The sequence below is a fragment of the Pleurodeles waltl genome, chromosome 5, assembly GCF_031143425.1.
Source record: "Pleurodeles waltl isolate 20211129_DDA chromosome 5, aPleWal1.hap1.20221129, whole genome shotgun sequence".
Lineage (NCBI taxonomy): Eukaryota > Metazoa > Chordata > Amphibia > Caudata > Salamandridae > Pleurodeles > Pleurodeles waltl.
In genome coordinates, this window is record NC_090444.1 from 404,341,775 (window position 1) to 404,354,914 (window position 13,140).

Consider the following 13,140-nt stretch of genomic DNA (forward strand, 5'->3'; position numbering starts at 1 on the left):
CCCCTCTGAGGCAGTTTTCTGCGTCAGAGGGATGTGAAGTGGGTGTTTCACCACAACAGCCTATGCTTTTGATTCTTCCCCAGATTTACAAGGCGTAAATCTGTGGTAGCACTAAAAATGAGCGCCACCTCAGGGGTGGCGTTAGCACGGCACTAGAAAGAATACTTTTATTCCTCTTCATTTTTGCTTTTTCTATGTATGCTGCATTCCGCTAATTTTGGTGCAGCACTGCGTCAGTTTCTTGTAAATCTGGCCCCACCTGTCCAAAGTCCTCTTTACACAAAGAGATACTCTCCTCCCCCTTCCTGTGTTCCTCTCTTTCAATGAAGAATCACCCCCTCTCATCCTATCACCTAATCTTCCTTCGCTCCTCTCCAAATGACACTCCTCTTCTTCTCAATTATGAATCTTCTCCTTTGATCCTCCACTTGCTCTCAAGCACCCCCCCTCTTTAAACCTTATCTGTGTCCACCACCTACCTCTTTTCTTCCCCATTATGATTTTGTCCCCCCCCTCTACGATGCTTGTCCATCACCCCTGCTGTGTCTCATCATCCTACTTCCTCTTACCACAATCTCACCCTATCATTATCTCTTCTTTCATCTAACCCTAATCTTCACTCCACTCTCTTACCCCCTTTCTCTGATTCATTCCGGTTTCACATCTTCACCAGTTCCCTCTTGCGGCTGTCACCAACTGTAGCCTTCTGTCTGTTTTATTTATTTCTTCTTAACACATTGTCAACATTTTGTTTTTACTACTTGCACTTTGATGTCCATGCTCATTTCAAGATAAATACCTTAACATAAACTCTCATTGGTGTGCTCTTTTGATGCATAAGACTCTATTTACTATGTTACAAGGAGCATGGGCAGCATGTCGTTGCATGTAACACTCTGCACTAGAACTATGCCTCTATATGATAACAGTATGTTTAAAATGGAACAAGGGAATAAATCACAGGCTTTCTGTTCAGCCATCCATCCTCTGGTGAGAAGAAAATGGAGAAGTATTGTGTGTTTTATTTCTTGCAATTCGCCGGCTGTAATTGAGCACATTTCTTTCACTGTGTTCAACAGCAGTGGCTTACTGTGGTGATAGGAGTCCCAGAGAGGAAACTTCAGTGGAAGAGGACTAATTACCTTCTGTAAGGCCTGTGTCCTTAGTGAACGAGGCCTCAGCAATGAGGGAGCAGTCACCCCCAAATCACCAGCCAGCCTGTGATGCTCAATAATCCGGTCGCTGTGCAGGTCTGTTCTGAGTAGGCACCAATACAGCAAGTCTGTACCACTTTGGCCAAAGACACCACGAGATAGCCCTTCATGTCTTAATTGCTCTTATTGACAGAGCCCCTAGCCCAGATAATAGGCGATTGGCTGCTTGGGGCTGGTTGTTTTAAGTTTTAAATTTCACATGAGCAGGATAGGTTGTCTCCTGTCAAGCTCATATGAAAATTGGTAGGATGACTCTGTGAAATTGGTAGGCGGTAGGTCTTCTGCAAGACTGATAGTCTACTGCCTAAATGGGTAGCGGTTACAGGTGTGTGTTTGTGTGTCTGTGCGCTAATGTGCTAGTCATACATTAACCAAATGTAAAGTTCCTATGGATTTCCAAGAAATGACTTCCCCCTCAGAGTGTGAAATAAGAAGTTTAACTCTGATTTCTCCAGGAAAGGTAGTTTCTAAATTTTCAGATTTAGAAAAAATAGATTAGAGAATTTCTTATATACCCTTTCAATAAGATGACGAATAAGTACTTGCCTTTATCAGACTCAGATATTGGGCATGAAAACATTAATAAACACTGTTGATTACATTAGCACATAGTAACTAGAAAATTACTTCCTTATTTCCATCAGGTTTCTTTACCACAGCCTTATTTTCTCTCATTGCTATAGACAGGATCCAACATGAATTTGTAAACTTACCAGCACCTTGCCATTCAATCTGTATAGTAATATAATGCCAAAAGGAATGCTAAATCCATCTAAGGTGGTGATCCTACACCTGTATTCACCATTCTGATAGTATACTATTACATCCGTTTGCCTTCTGGCTGGGCTGAACTGGAAAGCAAAATCCGCTCTCACAGAAATCCTCAAATTAGCCCATACTGCAGGAGGTCGCAATTAGAATGGGGCATAACGGAGGCTTCAAGGTCAAGCCATGGTAGCCCATCCAGCTCTATTGCCTGCTATCCTCAGGAAAATGTCAGAATGGCCAGTCTTGATCTGCTTCGTAGACATAAAGGCCCTCATTACGATTCCGGCGGGCGGCAGAGGCCGCCCGCCAGAATTCCGCCCTCCATAATACCGCTCCGTGGTCAGAAGACCGCGGAGGGTATTATGAGTTTTTCCCTGGGCTGGCGGGCGGTCTCCAAAAGACCGCCCGCCAGCCCAGGGAAAAACTCCCTTCCCACGAGGATGCCGGCTCGTAATAGAGCCGGCGGAGTGGGAAGGTGCGACGGGTGCTGTTGCACCCGTCGCGTATTTCACTGTCTGCAAGGCAGACAGTGAAATACATTTTGGGGCCCTCTTACGGGGGCCCCTGCAGTGCCCATGCCGTTGGCATGGGCACTGCAGGGGCCCCCAGGGGCCCCGCGACTCCCCCTCCCGCCATCCGGTTCCCGGCGGGAGAACCGCCAGGAACTGGATGGCGGGAGGGGAAGTCGGAATCCCCAAGCCGGCGTAGCAAGCTGCGCTGGCTTGGAGGATTCCTTGGGGGCAGCGGGAAACCGGCGGGAGACCGCCGGTTTCCCTTCTCTGACCGCGGCTAAGCCGCCGCGGTCAGAATGCCCCGCGGGGCACCGCCGGCCTGTCGGCGGTGCCACCGCGTCCCCCGGCCCTGGCGGACGTAATCCGCCAGGGTCGTAATGACCACCAACCAACCAACATGGAAGTGCCATGCCTTTGAATTTTACAATAAACCAATTAAATGTATAGGACGCGTTGTAGCATAAACAGCCATACTATATACTCTATACATAAAACCTTTAGCTTCATCATGGCTCCATTCTGCGCCCAAATTGAGGTTCAAGACCTAAAATAATGACCTAATACAGAATACCGTTGTTGTCACTAAAGATTAGTGTCTTGCCCAAGCAGAAAAAAGACTAGAATTTCACACTATTCCAAAAGAAGTGATATTCCAGGTTCATCAAATAAAAAAGATGATTCAGTCACATTGTTAGGGATAGCTGGGGATACATTTACAGCTACTAAATAATTTTTCGCAATCCTTTCTGTTGTTAATACTTGAGATGGAACGAAAAACAAAAATATAAGAATGTGCAAGTATTATAGTGTTAACTACCCTGTGTCAATGAATTTAAGGAAGATAACTAAAAGCAATTTTCTGAAACAAGAACCACCGCAGACCTGAAGCTCTTCTATGCATATATTTATATATGATGTGAATATACAACTGGTTTAAGACTTAATTCTTTTTAATGGTGCTAACTAAGGCACAAATCAAACAGGACATGTCCAAAATTAATGATATAACACAGGGTTTTCTTGTCAATTTGTATTAATTTCACACCCATAATAAAGTAGATTTTTTTAAAGAACTGGAGTCAAGTTTTTGTTAACTTTTTGTTGTAGAATATGTCGGTCTCAGATCCTGATGTGATGGCTATTCTCCTATAGTGTCTTGCAAGTCCTATGCTTTCTCTCACAGCACATACATACAAGTACATGTTTTGACAAGTAACGCTGGCAGCCTATATAAGTATTAAAATAAACTGAATGTATATTTTGTATTAGCATTCTTCTGGGTATCTTGTGTTATTCATTCTCACCTAGTGGGGGCACTATAGCAGGCGACCTCCTAAACCAGCACCAAAACGTTCATGTTAATTTGTGTGGCCCACTGGCAAAACAATCTGTGGTAAAGAGGAATGAATTGCATATGTAACTATATTTTGGGGGTTTTTGTTCATCTAAAGTATATTTTTCCCAAGTGAATAACCCCTTTCACTTAAATCTTCATGAAATATTTACTCTTATGTAAAAGTCAGTTTCTACATATTTCCAAGCACAGCCATGGTCAAGTAAACTCTTTGTGAATACAAACGAAGCTAGTACTTTTGTGTGATCCAAAATTTTCCAGGGCCAACCCTCTTCCCTCCTGCCTCCCTTCCTGAAAAATCCATGTCCCCAGACGTAATCCCTTCTCTTGTAGAAAAAATGTCTTGTTTGTAGAGTTTCACTGATTGTGAGTGGATTTTTTGCTAGACAAAACTGTACATCTTTCAGAATTTTCAAATTCTGATAGCAAATTCAACATTTAGTACATTTACGTGACTGGCACCTCAGGAGGCAACTTCTCTGTGAATTTGATGACTGCACACCGCAGTTGGTGGCTGCAGTAGCCCCCAAGCCTTCTTCGCAAAGATGTATTTCACAACTCCGCAACTTGAAAGCAAACATTTTGAGGCCTATGCACACACTGCATTAGTAGTTTTATTCGAAATACAGGAGTATGACTAAAGTATTACAAAATGTTATTTACAAACCTATCAGTGTAAACCTCAACCTCTCCTGTCTTTTCTATGGGAGAACACGTGTAAGTTTGCTATTTATTAGTAAATATGGGAAAGACCGGAGGAGTGGCTGGAGAAAGGGACATACTTTCTACTATGTTGGAGGAGTGGTGAGGTGTTCTGGAGGTACTTAAGTGGGGAACATGTGCCCTCCCACAAAAGAATAAGTGCATTGCTATTCACAAAATGCACTTCTAATGTTACTACAGCCAAAAAGGGACCCAAACCATTAGTAAATTACTCCTGCTCAGAGCTGGAGTAAGTGCAGCACTACACATGGCCCTCTGTTACTACAACATCCTCTCATGGAATCTAATGGTGTTATGGACTTTAAAACCCCATAGGTAATGCACAAGAAACCCCCGTAGGAAATGCTTAGGAAAATTGTGACTATATTTTAAGTTAAATAAACTTTTTCACTTTTCCCTACACTTTATCATAGGGGTCACTACAGCTGTTGTGGATCTCCTGGTGGTAAAGTATAGGAAAATTGTAAAACTTGTGTTAAACTCTATAATATATTAGTAAAAATATTTTATGTTAAGTTATAATGTAAATCTATTTTATATATTTATTTAAATGTACAACAAAATAAACAAAAATGTACAGTAGTATTAATTGAATTTTAAATTTAAATCTATAAGGATATTAAATTAAATTCAAATAACCTTCCTGAAGTTTAACTTAAAAAAATAAATTCACACCTAAAGCAAATATATATTTATTCATTAATAATTATTAAAATGATGTATAGAGCTATTTAGTAATATTTTAACAGAAAATGTTACATATTTTTTTAATTTAAAAAGATTACACTATATTGTCATTAAATATTAATCTGTATTTATTTAAATAAATTATATTTAGATGCATTTTTAAATATTTTAAATAATGTAATTTAATTGAACCTTACCTTCCCTGGGTTTCCCTGGGGAGTCCCTACCTCCTTTACGTTTTATGGAAGAATAGTGGAACATCAGTGTTTGGTCATGTGTGGTGCTGGGCTTAGTACTATTTCTTTTTTTGGCAGTAGTGACATACTGCTAAATATGGCCCTGTCCCCATTCTCCTGAGATTGAGATATGTAGCTCTACACTTCACTCGAATTTTGTGACTAGCCAAAAGTAGTAGTTACTCAGAAGTGAAAGAGTAAATTTCATGTGCAAATTACTCACAAGTGTAAGGTACTGCTCTGAATAGCGCTGTCAGTCGTGAGCAACAGCTCACAATTATCCTCCCACAGAAAGCACATAAATACGTCTTGTCAGAAAGCAGGTATGTTTTCCTCTGCTTCTTTCTAGTCTTTTTTTGACTAAATATGTACCCTACAAAAGTTCATAAAGGAACAAAGTTAGTTTACCATTCATCAGTAGACCTATCCCTAATTTCTTGTGAAATAGCTCATCCACACTTTACTGATAGGATGCGTTTCCTAGTTGAAGTAATGCTTTCTGGCAGAGGGTACCTCAGAGTCTTTGCTAATATAGATCCATGAATAAAAAAAATATTCTGTACTAGTTCTGGCACAATCTCCATCTTCAAGATATGGTAGTGACTGTGACTGAGATCTTGACATTTATTTTTTGTGTGTGGTTCTCTTCCTCCTCTGTTTGCATTGGCCCACTCCTGTCTTCTTTCTCCCAGGATTCTGTTCATACAACACAATTAGAAGGAACTTCACTATGATAGCCTGGGGGTGGGGATGTTTTAGCCTCTAAACTGCTAGATGAACAGCTGTCATCAAGTAATTGTCTTTTTTTCTTTTTCCTGTATGGATAACTTTTTCAGGCAACCTTTAGACCAGGGATCTTCAAACTGGGGAAGTGGGCCTCCAGTGGGGGGCTCAAATGATCCCGGGGGCGCCAGGCTCTGGCCAAAAGAATCATTATGCTGATAACAGTGCTTTGTTTTAATCTGGAAAAATTAGCAGCAATAAATGTCTCTGTAATAGGCCATCACTAACATGTTTTGTCATTTATATCCAAGCTGGGAACGTGTCAAACGGGGAAGCCCTCCAAATATTCTTCAAACCTGTTCTCTACCCCCAGTAATTACACTGTGGATACTTTTACACCTTAATAAGGCCTGCCTGATCAGAACAGTATGTTTGGCATCATGTATTTGACATTTTTAAAACAAACAGTGACAGAACTTAACTGCAATGCTTCAATATGTCTAGACATATTTAACATTGCCAATGTAATAGAATAATTGTGAGCAATTTTTATTTTCTTTGGGGCTTGGGGTGTGGCACTGAAAGATTTGGAGATCACTGCTTTAAACTGTTTTGTTTCTTATTTTTCTGGTCCTTATGAAATGTTTTTAGTCTTGATTTCATATTGTGTGGTGACAAGAATGTGACAATCCTGCAAGATTGAATCAAAGCCAAAAGTAATTCCCATATCAGAGAGAAGGAACCTGCACTGGCAGGTAGGCCAACAGATTGTACCATTGAACAAGAGCTGTGATGCAAAATGAGACCACATTATGTCCATATGTCTGTCTTTTGCACAAGATGGACTGTGATTTGAGCAACCTCAAGCTTTATCTTTTCACATTTGGAGGCTAGGAATTTTGCATTTCTGCTGTATATTGTTGTTCGACCTTGCATTTAGAAGAATATTTTGGGACATACATTTTTTGCTTATGGAGAACATGATTTATTTTGATCTGCACTTGTGAAGTTACTTTCATGATAATCTGCAATGAGGCCACAACGGATCAGGAAGCTATGGAAAGACAAACAAAGCCTGACCAAGTTATGAGATAAGTAGATATACTAAATCCTAGACTGCATGCTACCACTGGCCGTAAGCCCCATCATTGAACCTATGTACACTGACAATATCATATACATCTCAGCTGAAGCGTATCAGCACACAGATAAAGATCCACTATTGTGTAATGGTTGTTATGAAATCACCAAAATGTAGAGAGGTCTAGGGAGCAGGAAGGTTAAACAAAAGATTGGTTAGGACAAATGTAGGGCAAGTGAAGGCCACACTCCGTAGAGCAGACATTAAACTAGTCCTTTCAGAATATCAAGAAAAGTAAAAATTATTTTTCAAAACCAATTCAAATAAGAAAAAGGAACAACACAAACCTACAATGGGAATCCAGAAGGACCTCCATCAGTGAGGCCTGAGTGTGCTCTATAATTAAGGAAACATCCAGTACATCAGGTTAAAATAACCCACACGAACACCAGAATAGCAAATCTAAGTAGTTACCGAAATAACAATTCCAAGATCATATCCAGTAAAGGTTACAGCATAAGAGTAAGAAACACCTAGGGAATACAATGGGGTTTGTTCATGTTCTATTTAGGTGGATTTTAGGCTTGAAAACAAATAGAGAAGTCAGTCTGAAAAAACTCCAGAACGGCCATAAATAATGGAAATGACTAAAAATCAATCTCACATCCTTCGCAGTGTGTTTTCTTATAAATTAAATGGGATTTATGAGTAGATAAGCATGCTGACCAGTGCCTCTACAATTGCAATGAACACTAGTCTGCAGTCAATTTCTGCAGACGAAGACATCTACCTCTCTCTGTGCACCAGAGACAGGCTGTCTGTCTGTGAGCTCTATACAGCTGTATCTTAGAATAGCGTTGCATTACCTTACTAGAAAACCACTCTCTAAGATGGCTGCAATTTATCCATAAAACTCATACTGCATTGCTTAAGTGCCGTCTCAGTGATTCTCAGCAGCCACGACCTACAATTGCACCTTGTGCAAGGGCCTAGGAGGTGCCATTGTGCAGTGCCAGAGATGGACCACTCTGTTTTACCAATCATCTATGCAAAATAGAAAACTCTGCAATACTGCTATGAGATAAAACAAAATGTGAAGGACACTTCAAACAAGTAATGGCTGAAAGGGGTTGATATAATGCCCACTTTTTCTGTATTGTTGACAAAACATCGTGGTTGATCCAGGCCTGAAGAAGAGCCTGCAAAGATTATATTCCATAAATATATTGTTAAATGTCAAAGTAATTTCAAATTTGCCTGAAAAAGTGAAGGACATGCTTATGTTGTTCTATGATATAAAGAAGAGAAAAACATTTGCTGATGATATACCCAAAAAAGTAGAATTAATGTATTGTGTGGTGAAGGAGAATAGGAGGCAAATCAATTTTTTCTGCATCCCCAAACCATTTAGCCTATTGGATGCCACTTTGTAAATATGGTGTGGCGTTTTCCCCTTCCAATGCCACACTAGCATAAAAAAATGACGCTAATGTGGTGTTCTAACAGCGCAAGGCCAGCATAAATCTGTCCTTAATATAAATGCACTTTCATGCAACTATGCAGGTCACTGAATTTCACTCATACAATTGTCATGCATTCAAACCATACTAGAGACTTTCTCAGTTTTTAAATCTGTGGGACAGAAGAGAGACGAAGTCAAGAATGAGGTTATTGTTACAACCCTGGTGGTCTTAAGACTGCCAGGGTAGCGCCGTGGTTGGACCACCAGCACCACCAGTTTTCCTCCACAGGAGGATCTGGCAGTGCCAGCGGTCCTAATTCGCCAGGACAGAGCTGCTAGCAGCGTGGCCCTGGGGATTACGACCCCTCTCTCCGCCAGCGGTTACATGGCGGTAACCCAGCCATGTAAAGGCTGATGGAGACAAGGTGCAGAGGGCCCCTGCACTGCCCATGGACTTAGCACAGACAGTGCAGAGGCCCCTCTGGACAGCCCCATCGCAAGGTTCACTGTCTGCCCCGCAGACAGTGAAGTTTGCGAAAGGTGCACCCTATGCACAACAGCATTGCCGCCGGCTCTATTACGAGCCATCAACAATGCTGTAGTGTGTTTTCCGCTGAGCCAGCAGGCGGAAACTCTGTTTCTGCCCGCTGACCCAGGGGGAAACTTGTAATCGGGCTGGCTGGGAGGCAGCTACACTGGCGGCAACCTCCCGGCCTGAACTTCAGCGGACGGGCTTTTCCGTCCGCCCAAGTCATAATGACCCCCTACATCTGTATTTATATTCACATCTTGTGTTCTATGTTGTGTGGCACACAGTGAATGCTGGACACTACTATGTAAACACAACCACATATGCACTGTCAATAATCTCTGTGACATAACTGCTACATTAATAGGCTGTAAAAATGCCCTTGCGATGCTAAACATGCTTATTGATAGTCTTAACTCATGCAGCAAATATCTGGGTGTGGACTCCATGATGGATCATGCCACTGGGAACCCTAGTGGGTAAGAGTCCTAATAAATAGTAATAATAATTCACCCCATTTCCAAAAGGGGTAGATAGACAATCAACAATAGATGTGTGTGGGTTCACTCTTGTGTTCTCTCATTTGCTTTTTGGCTAGAAGAATAAACCAATCTGAAATAATCATTTCTGTATAAATGAGGGAATACACATTGAATTATAACTGTTATGTTTTGTGAGTATGAGTGATGTAAACCTTTTGGATCCTGAAAGACTCTGTAACATGATGACGTTAATGTTAGAACATGGGGCAGTAAATGCACTTTAAGAATGTTGAGTTTGCGGTTACACGCTGAAGAATAAAGATGTGTAATACGTAACTCCGTGTGTGGTGTATTTATTAGTGGGTACCTAGGCTGGGGAGGACTCTACAATTAGCCATCTTAATAAAGCAAGAGCCTTAACTAAGACCATTTGTATGTACGAAGACGTTTTCGAGGACAAAGATAAATTTGGACTATCAGCTAGGTTCTTCGATTTATAGACCCAGTAGGTCTGTTGCAAGTGGAGATTTTACTTATTGAGAAATGGCTGGCATAATCATTAGAATTAAGCCCCTTTAGATCAGAGGGTGCATAGATCAAATCAGCCTGAGCTGTTGCTCCCCTTTGGAAAATATTAATGCAAGCAACTGCAGGAGGCTAATAGGAGTACCCACACGCTGGTTCATGATATTTGTATTTTGAGAAACAAATACTGACTTACATCAGCCAGGTGAGTCACAAAATTATGAATTGACACGTGGGCAGAGAGTAGTCTTATCCTGGCATTTTGCCAATGAAATTATCAACACTAAAAGTAATATAGATCCTCTAGGCACAAAAGCATTACCACATGGGATCTTAGACCACAGAGAAACATACTCCTTCTCTGACTCCATGGCCACAAGAACTGATGAAAAACAACTTGTGCCTTGTGAGGTTTGATGAAAAAGATTGGGCATTACATGAAAAAACTGTTAGCTCATAATGTATTCTACATTTTCAAAATACCCAAATGTGAGAGTTCAGTGACATGATCCAAAGAGATCAGATCTTCTTTAGGGTCAGGTGGGCCTAGCCCCACCCACTTCTGACACACTCAGTCATCATGACAAGGAGCATCAGCCATGACAATATGTTAACAGAAAGACTTCTTTGGATCCACACTGCACCCTTTTTAATGGATCTTTGCTCCAGAACAATGTATATGCTACATTGTAAGGCACAAGGTTAATACGCCACATGATTCAACCTCCGCCCATACCAGTGGTACTTCTTGTAAACCTGTCTATAACCCTCTGCTTTAGTCTGATAATTAATTCTATCAATGCAAACACATTTTTAAAACCGTTTTCTAGGCCTTTAGAGCCCCTTATAATGAACCCGATTTCCTACAAAAGGGTGAAACACTTTTCGACTTGTCTGAGGCCTCCATTTTAATCTTTTTTATTTTTAGGGTAGTTGCTTGGGATAGCTTGTTATATTTGGAATTTTCTGTGAATTGCCATTATGTTCTTTACCTTTTGTGCTGGACCATCATTTTGTCCTTACAGGTTTACATTCTACACTGTGCCCAGCAACAAAATGATGTGCCAGGCACACCTGAGGAAGAACAGGTTAAGTTTGGTGCATGAACATGTATCTCTTGGCCGTGCAGGAGTCTGTATATACTGCAGTAAGTATTTACTCTTTCTCCCATTTCAACTGTTGAGACAAGGATGTCCCCTGTATTTTACAGAGGCATGTTCCCTTGCCCTAAGTGCCTGCTGCATGCATATGGATCAGACATATCCTGACTTTAGTTTTGGCCCTGGCATCACGCTAATTCAAGTATGAGCCCAGAGGTGTATGCCTGTCTCTTCCCCTGTGAGGCCCTAGAACCATCCTGTGACATGGAGGGACCTATGTTTTAGAAAGATCAATAGTGGAACCAGACTTTTTAGGTCGAGCCTTCGCATTCGACCTAGTGTATACTTAAGTATACTTATACTGTGGGTTAAAGCAATTTTGTTTGTCAGTTGCCCTGTCCTTTAAAAATTCTGACTCCCTTGTGGTCAGTTCTGCCTTTTTCTCCATCCTTTTTCAGAGCAGTGACCTACTACTGTATCATTCCACTTTGGTTTCTTTATCTGTTGCTGTGACAGACTATTTTTGACATTTCTTTGGTGCTCCCTTTTAGGCTGGTAGCTGCCTGAGTTTTATTGCAGCATTCCGTTCCTCCCACCTCCTTCCATCTCGCTGACATTTGCTTTGGCTTTATTACAGTGCTGTCCTCTACCCTGCTCCTCAAATAAGCTTATTTTACTAAATAAAGGGCCCCTAAAATAAGCTTATTTTACTAAATAAAAACACCATATGCCATTGCATCGCAGAGAGCCTCTCTCTCTCTCTCTCCATCGCACACAGGGCATTGGTTATCTCCTTTATGGGGCCATAAATCTTCTCAGACTGTTCTGGTAACTTCATTAAAGCTTTTCTTTTGTTTTTGCTTGTGGGCGCTGTTGTCAAAAGATGACAATTAACTTGTTCAAATGTGTGAAACCTATTGCATTGCACATGCTTTTTTTAGTCTTAACTTCAGAATGCAGTGCCCTCCCCTGTCTGGCTCTCCACACACAACACCCCCTTGCTTCTCTCCTCCGTGGTGTCCGTCCAGCAAGAATATTACAATGCAGCGGGTGCAGCATTTATTTTGGGGGTTGGGATCGTGTGATGTTGCGATACAAATTGTGCCTGCTATTTGCAGTGCCCTTAGCAGTGCAGGGGCAAGGCAAAGGATGGGATAGGGCTGTACAGTTGTTTCTAGCTTTTTTGGGAGAGGGTTGGGTACCGGTGCACCACAAAGGTAAACGTTGATTTTTGCATCAGTGCACAGTGCCTCAGGACAGTCTCGTTTGAGAGGGTTGACTTGGCTAGCTGAGGTTGAGACCTCTCGACTTGGGACTAGGGTGAATATGGACACATCGAGGCTCTGAATGCGGAGTGCCACCAGTGCCGAGGTCTAGGCCAATGTGTCGGGGTTTACAGCTCCTCCTGCCTGTTTGGTAGTTGGCTGGGACAGAAACGCCGCATCCGATCGCCCATGGGGCAGGTAGCCAGCTCCTCGGTGGGTGGCAGGCTTGCTGGGCTGTGCCCTTACTTGCTGTACTCTTACTGCAGCTGGGAATCCACCGATTGTTTAGATTTTAAGAGCAGGAATGTGTTAAACTTAAATCTACTGACAGTGGTATGGCGGTCCAGTGTTACTAATAATATGTGCAGAAAATGCTTGATATTAACACAAAGCACAAGCGTAAACCCTGCAACCACAATAATAGCATGGGAGCATAGTTGGTGGTAGTTACGCTTTGCAGTTGAAAAATGTGACTCGAA